The 21,477-nt window shown below is 38.8% G+C and overlaps 1 protein-coding gene and 1 pseudogene across 5 annotated transcripts in view; one reads left to right on the forward strand and one right to left on the reverse strand.

Moving 5' to 3' along the window:
- Positions 1-21,477, forward strand: part of TET1 (tet methylcytosine dioxygenase 1) — a 134,270-nt gene that overhangs the window by 39,697 nt on the left and 73,096 nt on the right. The gene's annotated exons all lie outside the window — the stretch shown is intronic.
- Positions 19,381-19,437, reverse strand: LOC142875798 (uncharacterized; annotated as a pseudogene).

The raw sequence follows: 21,477 nt of genomic DNA on the forward strand, positions 1-21,477 counted from the left end.
TTTTAAGAGTTTTGTTGTTGTTATTGTTTTTGAGACAGAGTCCTGCTCTGTCACCCTGGATAGGGTACAGTGGTATCATCATAGTTCACTGCAACCTCCAACTCTTAGGCTCAAGGGATCCTCTTGCCTCAGCCTCCTGAGCAGCTGTGACTACTGGTGCACTGCTGTAATTCCCAACACCTGCCTAATTTTTCTATTTTTAGTTGAGACGGGGTCTTGTTCTTGCTCAGGCTGGTCTTGAACTCCTGAACTCAAGCAATCCCCCTGCCTTGGCCTCCCAAAGTGCTAGGATTACAGGCTTGAACTATCATGCCTGGCCTTAAATTAGTATCAATTTGGGTAGATTATTAGTCGCTGTCCCTGGAGAAAATGAGATAGCACACAGTCAATTGGGGGGTTGAGTAAAATTTAATGAAGGGATTATTTTAAAGAAGATGGGCAGGGTTAAGGAAAGAACTAGGGACAGCGAAGGATCCTATGACTAATGAAGGCAGAGAGCTGTTACCACTACTAGGCCTGAAGGTGTAGGGCGATGAGAAGCAACCCAGGTAGTATAGCTGTAGCTGAATAGTGGGAGCAGGTGCTTTTTCTGTGGCCTTTGGTAAAGGGATGCTTCTACAAGTTGTCATGAGGGTATGTGGGGTGTGATACATACCCTACCCTCTGGCATCTCTTCTTTCATTGGTTGATCCCAATGGGAAACAAGAGAGAGAGGGAGCCCTCTGATAAAATACATTCTGGTCAGCCTCCAGGGGCATGTTAGAGGGTATATAAGGTGGAGTATGGACCTGGAAGAGCAAAATGGTAAAGTCAAAGCTGATCAGCCAGAGCTGATTATGTAACATTAGGCAAGACTAGGTGAAGAGTATCAGAGAACTCTACTGATTTTGCAACTCAACTGTAAATCTAAAATCATCTTAAATAAAGTGTGAGCATCCTTGAGAAGGGACACATTTATACATTCTGTAATTAGATACTCATTCTTGGCTAGTTAAGGAACATTTTCTAGCTATTTGATTCTAAAATATCACCAAAGTAGTATTTAGAAAAACTGGGTGAACAAATACAAAGAAATGTCAGTGGTTATTAAACCAGGAAACTGTCTATACAGAGGCTGATTTAGAAAAGAAAAAATGAAAACTAAGTGATGTTCCTGCTCGCTTCTGTACTGGGTACCCTGCTCTTTACTGTTTCCTTCCTTTCTTGATGATGCTGATAAAGGAGAAGAACGAGTGGTGGGGGCCTGATGAGGAGGGTGTGAGGCCGTGTCTCAGTAGGAGAGAGGGACAGGACACTTGCATATACCTGTACTTCTATGTCTTTTTGAAACATTTTAAATCATAAGCGAATCACATTTGGTCATGGTCTTCATTTGCATGACATAGTGACACTCAAAATATTAACACTTAGTACCATTGCCTAGCACATATTAAATGCTCAATAAGTATTTCTTTCTGAATAACATTATTATTAACATAATAAATATTTTTCGAGCCCATACTAAATGCTGAACTACAATGATATATAAGACCAGTGTGATTCCTGACCTCAAGGAGATGAAGTACTGCTGAGAAAAGGCAGATAAAAAATGATAGACAGGCCAGGCGTGGTGGCTCATGCCTGTAATCCTAGCTCTCTGGGATGCTGAGGCTGGCGGATCACTCAAGGGCAGGAGTTGCTCAGCCTGAGCAAGAGCGACACCCCGTCTCTACTATAAATAGAAAGAAATTAATTGGCCAACTAAAATAAATATATATATTTAAAAAAAAATATATATATATATATAAATTATCCGGGCATGGTGGTGCATGCCTGTAGTCCCAGCTACTCGGGAGGCTGAGGCAGAAGGATCGCTTGAGCCCAGGAGTTTGAGGTTGCTGTGAGCTAGGCTGATGCCACGGCACTCACTCTAGTCTGGGCAACAAAGGGAGACTCTGTCTCAAAAAATAATAATAATAATAATAAAGATTTTTTTTTCTGCACACTTAATCTACAACTTTGTTTCAGTTAGTAAAAATAACCACTGGTAAATGATTTCTTTAAAGTTTCTTAACTTTGGTTATAATGCAACTTTCCATTACTTGTAGCATCATGTTGCAAATTTAAGTGCTAGATCAAATACTAAGCTTGATCATAGTTCAGGGGGGAAAAACATACCATTTTGATAAGAGTTCTTCATAGTCCCAGGCAACTAATCCCAGACTTGTGGATATAATGGGACAGTGAGGAAAAAATTCAGAGTGAGTGGTGAGAGTATGCACAAAGGGATACCAACTTAAAGAAAAAAAAATTGGAAGAAGATAATCTCGGGGGGGGGGGGCATGGGCAATATAAGTAACCTTAACACTTTTACCCCCATAATACGCTAAAATAAAAATTAAAAAAAAAAAGAAGATAATTTCAGAACGCAGAAGGGTCATATAAACTTAATAATTTAGTTTTATGACAACATATGATCTTTATTTTACTCATTTTGTCACAAATTGGCAAAAAGTGATAAAGACGTGTGTTTTTCCATCAGTGTTTATTCACACAATCAAAGACACACATGGGGCTTCTGGTTTGCATACCCGGAAACTGTAATATAGTTTTCTGCCCAAAGATTATCAGCCCAACTCCAGGGCTGAGCTCTCACCGAGCCAGCTCCCACACAGGCGTCCGCTTGTCACTGGGGCATGTATATTTGCAGTGACTCAAGACTCATGTCCACTCTGATTTCTAGGAATGATCCCAGACTGAGAATCAGAGTGAATAAAAGCCAAATGGGGTTGGATGGGCTTGAGGAAAATTTCATTCAGTCTACAAAAAATGTCTGTTGAATTTTTCCTAGTCCCCAAAAGAACATATGCTTTGCATCTTGAATACTTATGCTCATCTGGTACTGTGTTTGTGTGGCTTTTTCTTGTTTTTTCATTTTGTATGTTTGTTTGTTTGTTGGAGACAGAGTTCTCCCTCTGTTGCCCTGGCTAGAATGCAGTGGCCTCATCATAGCTCACTGCAACCTCAAACTCCTGGGCTGAAGCAATCCTCCTGCCTCAGCTGCCCAAGTAACTGGGACTGATGGTGCGTGTGCCCCTGCACCCAGCTGATTGTGTTTTGATAGTGCTGTATTCATACTGCTTCTGAGGTCTACCTTCCTCACTGTATATATCTTAATATACCAACTAGGATATATTCAAGAGTTACGTAAAAGGAGTCAAGTAATAACTGTAACAAAATTTTAATTTTTGTTAAAATTTTGCTAATACTGATCTTAATTAATTTTCAAGTTATGATTATTTTAATAATGGAATGTCAGTCCCCAAAATATGTCATTTATTTTTGCCTTTTCAAAGATTTGATGGTGGCTGGGCGCGGTGGCTCACGCCTGTAATCCTAGCACTCTGGGAGGCCGAGGCGGGCGGATTGCTCGAGGTCAGGAGTTCTAGACCAGCCTGAGCAAGAGCAAGACCCCGTCTCTACTATAAATAGAAAGAAATTAATTGGCTAACTAATATATATAGAAAAAACTAGCCGGGCATGGTGGCACATGCCTGTAGTCCCAGCTACTCGGGAGGCTGAGGCAAGAGGATTGCTTGAGCCCAGGAGTTTGAGGTTGCTGTGAGCAAGGCTGACGCCACGGCACTCACTCTAGCCTGGGCAACAAAGTGAGACTCTGTCTCAAAAAAAAAAAAAAAAAAAAAAGATTTGATGGTAAGAGGTACTCACCACAATGGCATAAGCAAGAGAATGTAGGTAACAATGTCCTTTATTTTAACCTGTTCTGATGCTTCATAGTTTTAAATAGTAATTCTTCTAGTCCTTATCTGCACGTGTAAAATTTTGGGGTTTTTTCCTCCTCTTAGTATTATTCCCAGTATACCTGTAAAGTTTGTAAAGGAAGAGATGCTACAACTTTTTTTTTTTTTTTTTTTTTTTTTGAGACAGAGTCTCGCTTTGTTGTCCAGACTAGAGTGAGTGCCGTGGCGTCAGGCTAGCTCACAGCAACCTCAAACTCCTGGGCTCAAGCGATCCTCCTGCCTCAGCCTCCCGAGTAGCTGGGACTACAGGCATGTGCCACCATGCCCGGCTAATTTTTTCTATGTATATTAGTTGGCCAATTAATTTCTTTCTATTTATAGTAGAGACGGGGTCTCGCTCTTGCTCAGGCTGGTTTCGAACTTCTGAACTCGAGCAATCCGCCCGCCTCGGCCTCCCAGAGTGCTAGGATTACAGGCGTGAGCCACCGCGCCCGGCCTACAACTTTTATCATCAATGTTTAAACTAGTGATAATACAAGAATTTAATGAAAGCATAGGCTGCTTTTATAATTCTAGGAAACCAAGGCCGGGTGCAGTGGCTCATGCACACCTGTAATCAAGCAGTATGGGAGGCTGAGGTGGGAAGATCATTTGAGGTCAGGAGTTCGAGACCAGCCTGAGCAAGAGTGAGACCTTCGTCTCTACTAAAACTAGAAAAAATTAGCCAGGCATGGTGGCATGCGCCAGCTACTCAGGAGGCTGAGGGCAGGAGGATTCCTTGAGCCCAGGAGTTTGAAGTAGCTGTGAGCTAGGCTGACTCCACGGCACTCTATCCCAGGCAACAGAGTGAGACTCTGTCTCCAAAATAAAAAAAAAATTCTAGGAAGCCAGATGTTAAATGGTAAATTTACTTTAAGAGTTTAGTTATTTTATTTTCTTTGTGAAGTGGGGTCTTGGATTGCTTCCCAGGCTCGTTTTGAACTCCTGGCCGCAAGTGATCCTCCCACCTCACTGTGCCCAGTAGCTAGAATTATAGGCGTGAGCCACCATATCTGGCTTGAGTGTAGTTACTTTAAATACATATACACACATATATGTGCATTTGTGTATATATAGTATATGTGTATATATGTGTATAAATATATGTGTGTATATATATATACTTTATGTACATTTATTTTTATTTATTTTTTTTTTTTTGAGACAGAGTCTCACTTTGTTGCCTAGGCTAGAGTGAGTGCCGTGGCGTCAGCCTAGCTCACAGCAACCTCAAACTCCTGGGCTCAAGCAATCCTTCTGCTTCAGCCTCCCGAGTAGCTAGGACCACAGGCATGCGCCACCATGCTCGGCTAATTTTTTCTATATTTATTAGTTGGCCAATTAATTTCTTTCTGTTTATAGTAGAGACGGGGTCTGGCTCTTGCTCAGGCTGGTTTCAAACTCCTGACCTCGAGCAATCCTCCTGCCTTGGCCTCCCAGAGTGCTAGGATTACAGGCGTGAGCCACCACGCCCGCCCAGCCCATTTATTTTTAAATATAATACACACACACATACACCTACACAAGATCATAGAACTGTTGTGGAGTTAAATGAATTATTTAAAATATATAAAATGTTTAGAATATCTTGGGATATAGAAATCTCTTAATAGTGATTATCATTATATCTAAAGGTATAATGTTATTAAAAATATTAAGTGAACTTTTCAAATGATATGTATTTAGCCAGGTGTGGTGGCACACTCCTATAGTCCCTGCTACTTGGGAGGCTAAGGCAAGAGGATCGCTTGAGTCCAGGAATTTAAGGTGATTTTGCCTGTGAATAGCCACTGCACTGCAGCCTGGACAAGAGGTAGTAAAACCCTGTCTCTTAAAATGGGCTGAGTGCAGTGGTTCATGTCTGTAATCCCAGCACTTTTGGAGGCCAAGGCAGGATGATTGCTTAAGACCAAGAGTTCAAAACTAGTCTTAAAAAAAAATAGAAGACTGTCTCTACAAAAAATAAAACACTTAACGGACATGGTGACTGGCTCCTGTAGTCCCAGCTACTCAGGAGGCTGAGGCAAGGAGGATCGCTTGAGCCCAGGAGTTCTAGGTTGCAGTGAGCTACGAGTGAGCGAGGTTGCATTGTGCTACTGTGTAATCACTTAAATGCCTTGTTTAAGAAATATAAGAGCCTTTTTTTCCTTTTAAAAACATCACTTCTATTTCCGTAGAAGTTGTGGTAAAAAAGAAAACAGGGCATAAAATAAAAATAAATAAAAAAACACATCACTTCTGTTTTTATTAATTTATAATAAGGAATATCTTTAATAAGATTTTAAACCTTTCTTTTTCTTTTTTTTCTTTTTTTTTTGAGACAGAGTCTCACTTTGTTGCCCAGGCTAGCGTGAGTGCTGTGGCATCAGCCTAGCTCACAGCAACCTCAAACTCCTGGGCTCAAGCAATCCTCCTGCCTCAGCCTCCCAAGTAGCTGGGACTACAGGCATGCGCCACCATGCCCGGCTAGTTTTTTCTATATATATTAGTTGGCCAATTAATTTCTTTCTATTTATAGTAGAGACGGGGTCTGGCTCTTGCTCAGGCTGGTTTCTAACTCCTGACCTCGAGCAATCCTCCTGCCTCGGCCTCCCAGAGAGCTAGGATTACAGGCGTGAGCCACCGCGCCTGGCCGATTTTAAACCTTTAAATGCTAAATTTCTCTCTTTCCCCTCTTATTTATAAAGCATATTTTACTGAATTAAGGATTTCATCATAAAAACTAGAATATCATCAGTATGAAAAATAATCTCACAGTTGATGGTTAGTTTAAATTATAGAACTCAGTTGCAAAGGTAAAGTTATACAGGGATGAACACATTTGAAACTGGATACAAGTAACAGTGATGTTTACAAGTTCTATACTTTGATGTCTTTTTCTTTTCACTTAAGTAAGTTTCCAGTAAACTACCAAAAAATGTATTTTAAATATCTGAAGATTTTTGTTTTGTTTTAGAAAGAAGAAACATTTTTACCTAATATCTTGTTGTTTATTATTCACCTAATAAATGTATATTCCAATACATAAAATAGGTTTTAAAGTTATTATTATTATTATTTTTTTTTTTGAGACAGAGTCTCACTTTGTTGCCCAGGCTAGAGTGAGTGCCGTGGCGTCAGCCTAGCTCACAGCAACCTCAATCTCCGGGGCTCAGCGATCATACTGCCTCAGCCTCCCGAGTAGCTGGGACTACAGGCATACGCCACCATGCCCGGCTAATTTTTTGTATATATACTTTTAGTTGGTCAATTAATTTATTTCTATTTTTGGTAGAGACGGGGTCTCGCTCAGGCTGGTTTCGAACTCCTGACCTTGAGCAATCCGCCTGCCTCAGCCTCCCAGAGTGCTAGGATTACAGGCATGAGCCACCACTCCCGGCCGGTTTTAAAGTTATTTAGACATAATTTCCTTTAAAAATAGAAAAATACACTTGAGAACTACTGAGCATTTACATTTTTATAGGACATGTATTTAGTGCTTTTGATTACTTTTCTTTTTTTATTTTTATTTTTTACATTTACATGTTAGCATTTATGTAATATGTAAATTACATATTTTAGTGCAAGCAGCATTAAACTCTATCCATTTTTTAATTTTTTTTTTTTTTTTTTGAGACACAGTCTCACTTTGTTGCCAGGCTAGAGTGAGTGCCGTAGCGTCAGCCTAGCTCACAGCAACCTCAAACTCCTGGGCTCAAGCAATCCTCCTGCCTCAGCCTCCCGGGTAGCTGGGACTACAGGCATGCACCACCATGCCCGGCTAATTTTTTCTATGTATATTAGTTGGCCAATTAATTTCTTTTTTATTTATAGTAGAGACGAGGTCTTGCTCAGGCTGGTTTTGAACTCCTGACCTTGAGCAATCCGCCCGCCTCGGCCTCCCAGAGTGCTAGGATTACAGGCGTGAGCCACCACGCCCGGCCCATTTTTTAATTTTTATTTATTCATTTTTTGTTTTATTTTATTTTATTTTTTTGATACAGAGTCTCGCTTTATTGACAGGCTAGCGTGAGTGCCGTGGCGTCAGCCTAGCTCACAGCAACCTCAAACTTCTGGACTCAAGCGATCCTTCTGCCTCAGCCTCCCAAGTAGCTGGGACTACAGGCATACGCCATCATGCCTGGCTAATTTTTTCTATGTATATTAGTTGGCCAATTAATTTTCTTTCTATTTATAGTAGAGACGGGGTCTCGCTCTTGCTCAGGCTGGTTTCGAACTCCTGACCTCGAGCAATCTGCCCGCCTCTGCCTCCCAGAGTGCTAGGATTACTGGTGTGAGCCACTGCGCCCGTCCTCATTTTTAAATTTTTAATTATGCTTCTTTGTGGTTTCAGCAGCACCAAAGGAAGGAATATGACTTTCTTTTCTTTTCTTTTCTTTTTCTGGCCAGGGAATATGATCTTTAATGACACACAGCCCTGAGTTTAAGCCCTGCTTCTTCTATTTATTAGCTGTGTGACCTAGGGAAATTTAATTGAATTCTGTGCGTCCTATTTTCATTATCTGTAAAATGGAAACAATAACTACTCTACAAGTTGTTTGGTAGATTATACAATTTATAATTTGCTGAATTTATCCTGTGCATAGCAGATGTATATCAAATAGTAGCTATCATAATCATTATTACTTTATGATTATTAATGTAAAGTAAAAACCTTTATAGTAATATTAATGTGCTTAGATTTTGAGCTGTGTTTCTCATTCTTTATACTAGTTTATAAGCCCTTTTAGGGTAGAGCAGCATTCACCTTTGTGTTCCCCATGGTGTCTAACAGAATATCTTATGCCTACAACTCAATGAATTTGTCAGTTTAATGACTCATTGAATTAATGCATATTATGGTCTAACTTTAGTCAGTTAGCTCTGAACTGTGAGCTAACTGGATATATGGGAGAAACTACTTTCTCAAAAATTGTTTTTGGTTTTTTTGTGGTCGTTGTTCTTGAGAAAGAGTCTCCCTTCCTCCCCAGCTAGAGTGTAGTGGCATCATCGTAGCTCATTGCAACCTCAAACTCCTGGGCTCAAGTGGTCTAATTTTTTCTATTTTTAGTAGAGACAGGTTTTGCTCTTGCTCAGGCTGGTCTCAAACTCTCCTAACCTCAACTGATCTTCCTACGTTTGCCTCCCAGAGTGCTAGGATTACAGGCCTGAGCAACCTTGCCAGGCCTCACTTTCTCAAAATTAGGCCAGCCTTGATAATATTTGTAACGAATTTTGATGGAAATCGCGATATATGTTTAATATACATTTATTTTAATGTGCTTAATTTTTTCTCTAACATTTTACTTAAAGAAAAATCCCAAAGCTACAGAAAAGTTGAAAGAATAATACATAGAATACACGAAATATTAGTATTTTCCTCTTGAACTGTTTGATATTTTACCTGGAAATACTTCACCATGTCTTTCTTAAGAACAAGAATATTCTTTTTTTGTTTTTTTGGGTTTTTTTTAAGAGAGAGAGACTCACTCTAGAGTGTCACCCAGGGTGGAGTGCAGTGGTGTAATCATAGCTCACTGCAGCCTTGAACACCTGGGCTCAAGATCCTCCCACCTCAGTCTCCAAGTAGCTGGGGCTATAGGCCAGTGTCCTCATGCTGGGCTAATTTTTTCCTCCCCGCCGGGCTAATTTTTAAAATATTTTTTTTGTAGAAACAGAGCCTCCCTATGTTGCCCAGGCTGACCTCAGAGTCCCCCCTCAGCTTCTCAAAGTGCTAGGATTGTAGGCATGAGCCACCTCACTTCGCCTGGCGAAAAGAATAATCTTCTACATAACCCCAATATTATTATTACACTGAAGAAGTTTAATATTGATTCAATTTAATGTCATGTAATATCCTGTGCATTTTAAAATCTTTTCAATTCCTTCCCCCAGCAAGTCCTTTTTATCCTTTTCCTCCTGATCTAGCGTCCAATCCTAGATCAAGTCTTGCATTTGGCTGTCATTGTTTCCATGGTTTCCTTGAATCTGATTTTCCCTCCATTTTGTGTATATGTGTGTGTGTGTGTGTGTGTGTGTGTGTGTGTATGTCTTTCTTGACTAATGATTTTATAGACTACTTGTCTTTTGTTAACATTTTTACAAAATCTTTTGATTTGAAGGTCAGGTTACCTGGGTAACTGACAGTAAATTTCAGGTTTCATGTAGATTGTCCAATCTATGTTTAGCTGTTGGGGTTTTTGTTAGAAACTGTCCAACACTTCCAGGATTTTAAATTCCTAATTAGAAGAGATTAGCAGTTTGGAAAAAAAATAATGTAGTTAGGTATCGTCAGAGATTAAAGTGATCTGCTCTATCCACACCAGGTGTATCAGGGAATGGAAGATAAAGGGATGCCCTAATAATTGGCTCATTGAAGAAAAATGGAAAAAATGAAGTAGTGGTATTTATAGAACAATTCGGAAGCATACACAAAAACATTATTGGCTTGCAGTAAGAGCTTTGGTGGACTTTAGAAAAATCCAAAAATTTGAGAAATTTGAGAAATCTGAGAAATTTCCTGATTAAGATAAGTGTAATCTACTTCAAAATGTTAATTTTGTCACTTCACCCATGAAATCTAGTTTATGTCCTCACTTCCTGGACTGTAAAATAGTTGCATTGCAGGTTATAACATTTCATCAGAAATTTAATCCAGCCATGCAAGGCTTATTAAATGCCTCTGATATTTGATCACTTTACTAAACAAGTTAGGATGATCACAATGCTCACTTAACTGGGCCATATTCCTAAGACACTATGTTTTATAACAAATGATAACATTATAATATAAGGCTTAATAGGGTAATTTCTGCTCAGTGTAATTTCAAGGGGAAAATTCTGAAGTTAATTTATGTAGTGTTCACGGTCAGAAAGAAAAGACAATCTAAACAACATATTTTTGTATTTTGACTTTTCAGTTAGAAAACTCAGTTAAATATATTGCCCAAGAAATGTAATTTGCTCAACTCTGAAATGAGAACGCATACTGCCTTCCCACTTCTTTCTTGTGCATTTCACGAAATAAAAAAAAAAGTGTTTACATAATTTTAAATAAAAAGAAAGCTGTAATTATAGTATAAAGTATTCACATATACCTTCATAAAGTATTCACATATACCTTCATTTGGTTTCCCAAATGTTAACATTTTATCTAGTTTGCTTTATCTTTTCCTCTCCCTCATTCCACATATATAGATTTTTTTTTCTTTGAGAGTAAATTTCAGAAATTGTGTTCCTTTCACCCTAAATACTACAGTGAGTATATCTTACAAATAAGGACATCTTACATAACTTAACAGTACAATGATCAAACTAAGGAGATTAACATGTATACAATGCTCTTATTATCTAATCTACCAATCAGAACCCGGTTCAGATTTCACCATAGTCCTAATGTCTTTTTTTTTTTTTTTTTTTTTCTGAGACAGGGTCTTGCTCTGTCCCCCTAGCTAGATTGCAGTGGGGTCCTCATAGCTCACTGCAACCTCAACAAACTGGGCTCAAGTGATCCTCCTACCTCAGCCTCCTGAGTAGCTGGGACTACAGGTGGGCACTACCACACCCAGCTAATTTTTCTATTTTTAGTAGAAATACTAAAAGCGTTCTTGCTCTTGCTCAGGCTGGTCTCAAACTCCTGACCTCAAGGGATCCTCCTGGCTTGACCTCCCAGAATGCTAGGATTACAGTTCCCCAGCCTGTCCTAATGTCCTGTTCTTCAAAAGACAGTCTCCTCAGGCATTGCATTCAGTTGCTTTGTCTCTTTTGTCTTCTCAATCTGATGTGTTCAAAGAGTACAGGTCAGCTATTTTTGTAGAATGTACCTCAATTTGAGTTAATTTGACATTTGCTCATGATTCAGTTAAAGTTATATATTTTTCACAAGAATACCATTGAATTGAGTTTATGATCTTTTCACTGTATTATATGTGGGGGCACATAATGTCAATTTGTCCAATAATTATGACCTTAACATAAGTGGTATGTCACCCAAATAGTGGACAAAATAAAGAAAAAAAAAACGCATTGGTTAACTACCAAATGGTAAAGGTGGTATCTGCCAGGTTTCTCCAGTACTGAATTACTCTTTTTCATTTTGTAATTAAGTCATCTTTTGAGAAGACACTTTATCACTATGTAAGCATTCTGTTATTCTCATTGGTTTTTAGCATCTGTTAAGGATCCTTATCTGAATGAAAGATTATGATGGACTCCATTGTAACCTAAACATTCTCTCTTGTACTGTGTTTCCTTTAAGGCATTTTGAATTTCTTTGGGGCACATCTTAATTTTTAAAGAGTAAATGAACAAAACATTTAAGTAATAATGAAAAAATGCCTATGGCTATATTGTTGTCCTCCCGTGAATTCTGGTTTATGCCCTCAGGTAAACTAGATTAATGTCATATTGCAAAGTGTAATAAAATGGTTAATTTTGGTTGAAAAAAAGTGGACTCAGGTTATTGTATGGTAAAATGTGGGATAGTAACTGGGAGGTTGAGAAAAGGTTGGTGTTAGAGGATGTGGCTAACCAGGCTTGGAATTCCATGGGAATGTGAGAGGGACTTTATTCTTTCTTTATCTTCCCCTTCATGCTGTTATCTTCCACATGACCTTATCTTACCAGGAACTTAATACAAAAGAAAGAAGGCAAACTCAGAACTCAATGGAGATAAAGTAAAGCAGAAGAGAACCAATTAATCAGTGACAACCCACTCCTCCAATCTAGGACCAAGTAGCTGTAACAAAAGAAAAAAATTGTTTTTGAACTAGATCGGAAACAAATAGCAAAAAATGTCCTTCAGGCTCTATACAAGAAACCCTACAAAAATTACCTCTGAGTAAAATTTATAGCTTATAATAATAGCAATTTTATTGTTATTGTAGGATGGTATCCTACAATCCTATATACAACTGATCATCCAAAGGCAACGAGTCAAAGTTTAGTTAAGGAGGAAAATGCAAACTAATCAGTATGATTTAAAAGGAAATCCAATTAAGTCATTTAAAAATAGTTTTAAATTATAAAAACACAACACTCTTGAAAGAAATTACAACAAACATGTATAAACAAAAGTAAAAGTTTTCCTATATACTCATCACTCTCCCTTCTTTCAGTCTTAGTCTCATATCTCAGAAGTATATAGTCTTGATAGTTTTGTGGGGCTTCTTCAAGATATGATCTATATACATACAAGTATATCTATAGTTACATATGTAGTATACGTACACATGTATCAACTTATTCTTTTTTAATGGCAGCATTATTTTTAAATTGTACTTCTATTGCAAATTGACAAATAATAGTGGTACATGTTTATGGAGTACAAGATGATATTATGATTCTTGATATTGAATAATTAAATCTAGCTAATTAATATTCATTGCCTCAAATACTTATTTTTTGTGGTGAGAACATGTGAAATTTACTTTCAGTGATTTTGAAATATATAATACACTATTATTAGCTATATTTACCATGCTGTGCTGTATTTGAAGTATATTTTATATACTGTGAAATATTCAGCTCCTAAGTATATTATTCAACCACTTTTGATGAATCTATAGCAAGACTTCATTTCTTTAAAGGAAACTCCCTTTACTCCTCCTACTCCAAGCAACTGCAAATCTGATCGCTATCACCAAAGGTTACTTTTGTCTTTTCTATACTTTTTGGAATTATATAGAATTTTTTTTTTTTTTTTGAGACAGAGTCTCACTTTGTTGCCCAGGCTAGTGTGAGTCCCGTGGCGTTAGGCTAGCTCATAGCAACCTCAACTCCTGGGCTCAAGCAATCCTACTGCCTCAGCCTCCCGAGTAGCTGGGACTACAGGCATGTGCCACCATGCCCGGCTAATTTTTTCTAAATATATTAGTTGGCCAATTAATTTCTTTCTATTTTCAGTAGTGACAGGGTCTCACTCTAGCTCAGGCTGGTTTCAAACTCCTGACCTTGAGCGATCTTCCCGCTGGGCCTCCAAGAGTGCTAGGATTACAGGCCTGAGCCACCACTCCCGGCCATACTTCTTTTCCTAATGTCTGGCTTTTTTCACTCAGGACTAAATAAATACACAGAAAGATAGATTGATTTGAACGTCTTTTTTAAAAAACAGCATGGCCCCAAGCTGGTGGCTCACACCTATAATTATAGCACTCTGGGAAGCTGAGGCACATGATCGAGGATCAGGATCGCTTGAGGCTAGGAATTCAAGATCAGCCTTAGCAAAAGCCAGACCTGGTCTTTACAAAAAATAGAAAAATTAGCTGGGCTTGGTGGCACTGCACGTGTAGTCCCAGCTACTAGGCAGGCTGAGGCAGGAAGATCCCTTGAGCCTGAAAGTTTGAGGTTGCAGTGTCTTAAAAAAAAATGTCCCCAGAAAACACCCTAGCTTCATTCTCCACAGCTTGCAGACCTGTGAGAAACAAATGTTTATTTTAAAAGCTTTACTGAGATATAATTTATGTACCATATAATTCATCCATTTAAAATGTACAATCTGGCCGGGCGTGGTGGCTCACGCCTGTAATCCTAGCTCTCTGGGAGGCCGAGGCGGGCGGATTGCTCGAGGTCAGGAGTTCAAAACCAGCCTGAGCAAGAGCAAGACCCCGTCTCTACTATAAATAGAAAGAAATTAATTGGCCAACTGATATATATATAAAAAATTAGCTGGGCATGGTGGCATATGCCTGTAGTCCCAGCTACTCGGGAGGCTGAGGCAGTAGGATTGCTTGAGCCTAGGAGTTTGAGGTTGCTGTGAGCTAGGCTGACGCCACGGGACTCACACTAGCCTGGGCAACAAAGTGAGACTCTGTCTCAAAAAAAAAAAAAAATGTACAATCTGGCGGGACTCGGTGGCTCATGCCTGTAATCCTAGCATTCTTGGAAGCTGAGGTGGGCTGATTGTTAAACCATCCTGAGCAAGAGGGAGACCCCATTTCTACTAAAAATAGAAAGAAATTAATTGGCCAACTAAAAATATACAGAAAAATTAGCCGGGCATGGTGGCACATGCCTGTAGTCCCAGCTACTCGGGAGGCTGAGGCAGGAGGATCTCCTGAGCCCAGGAGTTTGGGGTTGCTGTGAACTAGGCTGATGCCACGGCACTCTAGCCTGGGCAATAGAGTGAGACTCTGTCTCAAAAAAATAAAAAATAAAATAAAATAAAATGTACAATTCGTCAAAGTTGAGTAAAGTATAACTGTTAAACAAGTTCCAGCTTTTCTCAAGTTAGTTATATATTGTAGGATGTACTTAAGCAGTAAGTGTATTTAGGTTAAAGCAGTTGAATTACGTTAAATGTTGCTATTATACCACATGATATTGAACATTGTTTGGATGCATGTTGAAAGACATGCTTTTTTGTAAAACTCAATATAGGAGCTGTGTCTACAATTAAAGTGAAACATTTTGGCATGTTTGTTAATTCTAGTTTCATTTAATAACCTGTAAGGCACGTAAGTTGAAGCTTTTTTTTTAAGTTAATGGGGAAATTTGAGACGCAATACCAATACTTTAGGATGTTGGTCTTGGTGTTTGTACGAAATTCTGAGGCCTTGATTTAAATCTTTCATTGTATTGTGATTTCCTTTTAGGTATATTGCGCTAAGTGAAACTTGTCAAATAAATCTTCCTTTTAAAAACAAAACAAAAAAAAAATGTACAATTCGATGGCTTTTAGTACATTCACAAATGCGCATCCATCATGATGAACAATTTTAGAATGTTTTCATTACCCCGCAAAATAACCATGTTCTCCTTAGCTATCACTCCCCAAAATCTCCGTCTACCCCAACCATTGGCAACCACTAGTCTACTTTCTGTCTGTATGGATTTGCCTGTTCCAGACATTTCATATAAGTGGAATCATACAATACATACAATACATACAATACATGATAATTTGTGACTAGCTTTTTTTCATTTGGCCTAACATTTTCAAGGTTCAACCATGTTGTAGCATGTATCAGTACTTCATTTTTTTCTGAATAATGTTCCATTGCATGTATATAGCTCATTTTATTTCTCTGTTGACCACTTGTTTATGGCCACTTGTTTTGTTCTTTTCCACTTTTTGGCTACTATGAAAAATTCTGTTATGGTCATTTATATACAAGTTTTTGTGTGGACATGTTTTCAGTTCTCTTGGGTACCTAACGAGATGTGGAATTGCTGGGTCATATGTTTAACTTTTAGAGGAACTGCCAGACTTTTGCAAAGCAGCTGCATCATTTTACATTCTCACTTGCAATGTCTGAGCAGTCCAATTTCTCTACATCCTGGCTGACACTTGTTAATGTCCATCATAAAAACTTTAGCCCTCTTAGTGGGTGGGCAAAGTGCTATCTTGAATGGCTAATGTTATTTATCATCTTTTCATGTGCCCATTGGCCCATTTGTATGTCTTCTTTGGACAATTGTCTTTTCTTTTTTTTGAGACCAGGTCTCTGTCATCTAGGCTGGACTGCAGTGGCACAATCATTGCTGACTGTGGCCTTGAACTCCTAGCCTACAGCCATCCTCTTCCTTCAACCTCCCAAGCCAAGATTATTGGTTGAGCCATCACACCTATCTCTTCTATTCATTTTAAATTGAGCTAGTTGTGTCTTTATTATTCAATTGTAATAGTACTTTATGCAAGTCTCTTATTACATATCTGATTGACAAATATTTTCTCCCATTCTGTAGGTTATCCTTTCACTTACTTGGTGGTGTCTTTTAAAGTTTTAAATTTTGATTATGTCCAGTTCATCTTTTTGTGTGGTTGCTTGTGCTTTTGGTGTCATTTTTAAAAACTGGCCTAATCCAAAGTCACAACCATTTATATCTATGTTTTTTCCTAGGAGGTTTATAGTTTATCTATTATTTTAAGATCTTAGATCCATTCTAAGTTAATTTTTTACATGGTGTGATGGTAGGGGTCCAACTTCTTTCTTTTGCTTATGAATATCTAGTTGTCACAATATAATTTGTTGAAAAGACTATTCTTTCCCCATTGAATTGTCTTGGCACTCAGCACAATATATTTTACATTCATTAATGTTACATGTATCAATCATTTGATCCTTTTTATTACTGAGAAGTATTCCATTGTAAGAATATATCACACTTTGTTTATTCATTCTCTTGTTGATGGACATTTGGATTGTTTCAGTTTGGGGCTATTACAAATAAAGCTGCTATGAACATTCTTATATATGGTTTTGTTTTGTTTTTCCTTTGGTATACCATACATTTTCATTTCTCTTGGATAAGTATCTAGAAGTGGAATTGCTGAGTCACAGAGTAGATATTTAATTTTTTTTTTTTTTTTTTTTGAGACAGAGTCTCGCTTTCTTGCCTAGGCTAGTGTGAGTGCCGTGGCGTCAGCCTAGCTCACAGCAACCTCAAACTCCTGGGCTCAAGCAATCCTACTGCCTCAGCCTCCCGAGTTGCTGGGACTACAGGCACGAGCCACCATGCCCGGCTAATTTTTTATATATATATATTAGTTGGCCAATTGATTTCTTTCTATTTTTATAGTAGAGACGGGGTCTCGCTCAGGCTGGTTTTGAACTCCTGACCTTGAGCAATCCGCCCGCCTTGGCCTCCCAGAGTGCTAGGATTACAAGCGTGAGCCACCGCGCCCGGCCTGATATTTAATTTTTTAAAGAATCTGCCAAACAATTTTCTAAAATTGAGGTACCATTTTACATTGCCACCTACAATTATTAGAGTTCAATTGCTCCACATCTTCTTTTTTTTTGTTTGTTTGTTTTCTTTCTTTCTTTTTTTTTTTTTTAACTTTTAGAGTATCCTAAAACAGCAGCTCCACATCTTCTTAAACATTTGGCTTTTCTCAAGTTAGTGGCAAGTTGGACTAAAAAAGAAAAGAAAAATAAATAAACATTTGGTTTTAGCAATTTTTTCATATAGTAATTCTAGTAATAGCAACTCTTTTTAATTGTTACATTGTATGGCTCTATAATACTTGTTTATTTTTGAATAACACTCTAACCCCAAAATAGTAGCATGTATTAGATTACAGTAACATTTATAGAAAACACTATTCTCTGAGAATGAATTGGCTTTTAGTTTTTCACCATTACAATCACTATTAATGTGAACAAACTTGAATGAACACAGATTTTTAGGACGTATTATATACTGTATGCAAATATTATACAATATTAAGCCTGTAATAACACTGTGGGAAAGAATAAAGTTTAAAAAGTGAGCCAAATGAAGTGGCTCATATCTGGAATCCCAGGACTTTGGGAGACCGAGATGGGAGTATCACTTAACTCCAAGAGTTGAAGACCAGCCTGGGAAACATAGGGAGATCTTATCTCTACAAAAAATTTAAAAATTTTAAAAATTAGCCAGGCATCATGGTTGCTTGAGCCTACAGTCCTAGCTACTTGGGAGACTGAGGCAGGAGGAATTATCTGAGTCCAGGAGTCCAAGGCTGCAATGAGCTATAATCATACACCACTGCACTCCAGCGTGGGCAACACAGGAAGATCCAGTCTCAACATAAATAAATAAATAAATAATGAAGTGAGGTCATCTTGTTTTGTTTTATTTTAATTTTATTATTATTATTTTTTTTTGAGACAGAGTCTCACTTTGTTGCCCAGGCTAGTGTGAGTGCCGTGGCATCAGCCTAGCTCACAGCAACCTCAAACTCCTGGGCTCAAGCGATCCTCCTGCCTCAGCCTCCTGAGTAGCTGGGACTATAGACATGCGCCACCATGCCCGGCTAATATTTTTTTTTGTATATATATTTTTAGTTGGTCCATTAATTTCTTTCTATTTTTCATAGAGACGGGGTCTCTCTCAGGCTGCTTTCTAACTGCTGACCTCGAGCAATCCGCCCGCCTCGGCCTCCCAGAGTGCTAGGATTATAGGCGTGAGCCACCATGCCTGGGCTTTGTTTAGTGTTATTCTAAGAGCTGGGGGTGAATTTGGGTAGCTCTAAAATGGAACAGAACCTGTCGTTCAGTTTTGCCATGTGCCTTCAATGTTTAGATTAAACAATAGATAGAAGGTAGAGAATAGAAATTAAAGTACAAAATGTTTAGTGATAGCATATACAAACTCATAGTTCTTCTTTAAAATGTTCAAATTTCTAACTAAGATGGATGATATCCCATAATGATGACAGTCCTTGGAAATAAAGAGCACTTAAATACCACCAGTGATGTTAGTAATGTCATGGAGAAGAGAAAAGGTGCCAAAAAATTTAAAATAAAGAAAAAAACTATTTTTTTGTGGGGTGTCTTCCAGTCAGGACCAGAAAACCTGCTAGACAAATTCTTCTTTTTTTTTGAGACAGAATCTGATTCTGTTGCCCAGGCTAGAGTGCTGTGGCATCAGCCTAGCTCACAGCAGCCTCAAACTCCTGGGCTCAAGCAATCCTCCTGCCTCAGCCTCCCGAGTAGCTAGGACTACAGGCATGCACCCAGCTAATTTTTAATATATATATATATATATATATATATATATATATATATATTTTAGTTGTCCAGCTAATTTCTTTCTTTTTTTTTGTAGAGATAGGGTCTCGCTCTTGCTCAGGCTGGTCTCAAACTCCTGAGCTCAAACGATCCACCTGCCTCAGCCTCCCAGAGTGCTAGGATTATAGGTGTGAGCCACAATGCCTGGCCCCTGCTAGACAAATACTGAAAGAACTGTAACACTAAAGAAAAAAACTTGAATGGACAACTTCACATATGAAGAAATATAGATATTCAAGAAAAAAAAATTTTTTTTTCTCAGACAGAGTCTCACTTTGTTCCCAAGGCTAGAGTGAGTGCCGTGGCATCAGCCTAGCTCACAGCAACCTCAATCTCCTGGGCTCAAGCAATCCTACTGCCTCAGCCTCCCGAGTAGCTTGGACTACAGGCATGCACCACCATGCCTGGTTAATTTTTTCTATATATATTAGTTGGCCAATTAATTTCTTTCTGTTTATAGTAGAGACAGGGTCTCACTCTTGCTCAGGCTGGTTTCGAACTCCTGACCTTGAGCAATCAGCCCTCCTTGGCCTCCCAGAGTGCTAGGATTACAGGGGTGAGCCACCTCGCCGGGCCAAGATATAATTTTTAAATAGCCCTTATAATAATCTGAAAAGCATACATTATTATAGGATACTATTTTTTGTCATTTGAATTTGGAAAGGTAAACAAACAACATCAGTAAATATGGGAAACCTGAATTATATTAGGGCTGTCTTGGCTTTCTGAGAAAAATTGGAGCCGGGTGTGGTGGTGTTACATGCCTAGAATCCTAGCACTCTGGGAAGCTGAGGCAGGAGGATCTCTTGAGCTCAGGAGTTGGAGACCAGCCCGAGCAAGAATGAGACTCCCTCTCTACTAAAAATAGGAAAATTAGCCAGGCATTGTGGCTCACACCTTTAGTCCCAACTACTTGGGAGGCTGAGGCAGTCGGATTCCTTCAGCCCAGGAGTTTGAGGTTGCAGTGAGCTATAATGATGCCATTGAACTCTACCTAGCGTACAGAATGAGACTCTGTCTCAAAAAATTAAATAAAATAAATTGGTACTGTGTTTCTGGAGAGCAGTTTGACTAGAATCTTGAAAGCATACATGCCTACTTTAAAGAAATGGAGAATCCCACGGCACTAACTCTAGCCTGGGCAACAAAGTGAGACTCTGTCTCAAAACAAAACAAAACAAAAAAAAGAAATGGAGAATGATTTAACAATGTATTAGGCCAGATGTGGTGGCTCACACCTATAATGCTAGCACTCTGGGAGGCCAAGGTGGGCGGATTGCTCAAGGTTAGGAGTTTGAAACCAGCCTGAGCAAGAGCAAGACCCTGTCTCTACTATAAATAGAAAGAAATTAATTGGCCAACTAATATATAGAGAAAAAATTAGCCGGGCATGGTGGCGCATGCCTGTAGTCCCAGCTACTCAGGAGGCTGAGGCAGGAGGATCGCTTGAGCCCAGGAGTTTGAGGTTGCTGTTATCTAGGCTGATGCCATGTCACTCACTCTAGCCTGGGCAACAAAGTGAGACTCTGTCTCAAAAAAAATAAAAAAATAAACAAACAAATAAAGTCAATCCTTGGCCGGGCGGGGTGGCTCACACCTGTAATTTTAGAAGTCTGGGAGGCTGAGGCGGGGAGGATTGCTCAAGGTCTGGAGTTCAAAACCAGCCTGAGCAAAAACAAGACCCTGTCTCTACTAAAAATAGAAAGAAATTAATTGGCCAACTAAAAATATATAGAAAAAATTAGCTGGCATGGTGGCGCATGCCTGTAGTCCCAGCTACTTGGGAGACTGAGGCAGTAGAATTGCTTGAGCCCAGGAGTTGGAGGCTGCTGTGAGCTAGGCTGATGCCATGGCACTCTAGCCCGAGCAACACAGTGAGACTCTGTATCAAAAAATAAAAATAAAGTCAATCCTTGTGGAAGAAAATGGGCCATAGGGAAAGGGTTATGGGCTCAGGCTGTGATAGGTTTATGTTTATTTTTTATTTGGATATCATTTGAAATTTATAAAACCATTGCAAAAATATTACAAAAAGGTCTCATATACTTTATTCAACATCCCCAAATGTTAACATCTTTCATAACCTTAGTACCATGATCAAATGTAGCATGTGAACAATTATACAGTACTATTAACTATTCTAAAGACCTAATTCAAATTTGTCTAGTTCCTACTAATGTTCTTTTCTGGGTGCAGGATTGAGTGTAGGATCTCTCATTGCATTT

The sequence above is a fragment of the Microcebus murinus genome, chromosome 14 (assembly GCF_040939455.1).
Source record: "Microcebus murinus isolate Inina chromosome 14, M.murinus_Inina_mat1.0, whole genome shotgun sequence".
Classification (NCBI taxonomy): Eukaryota; Metazoa; Chordata; class Mammalia; order Primates; family Cheirogaleidae; genus Microcebus; species Microcebus murinus.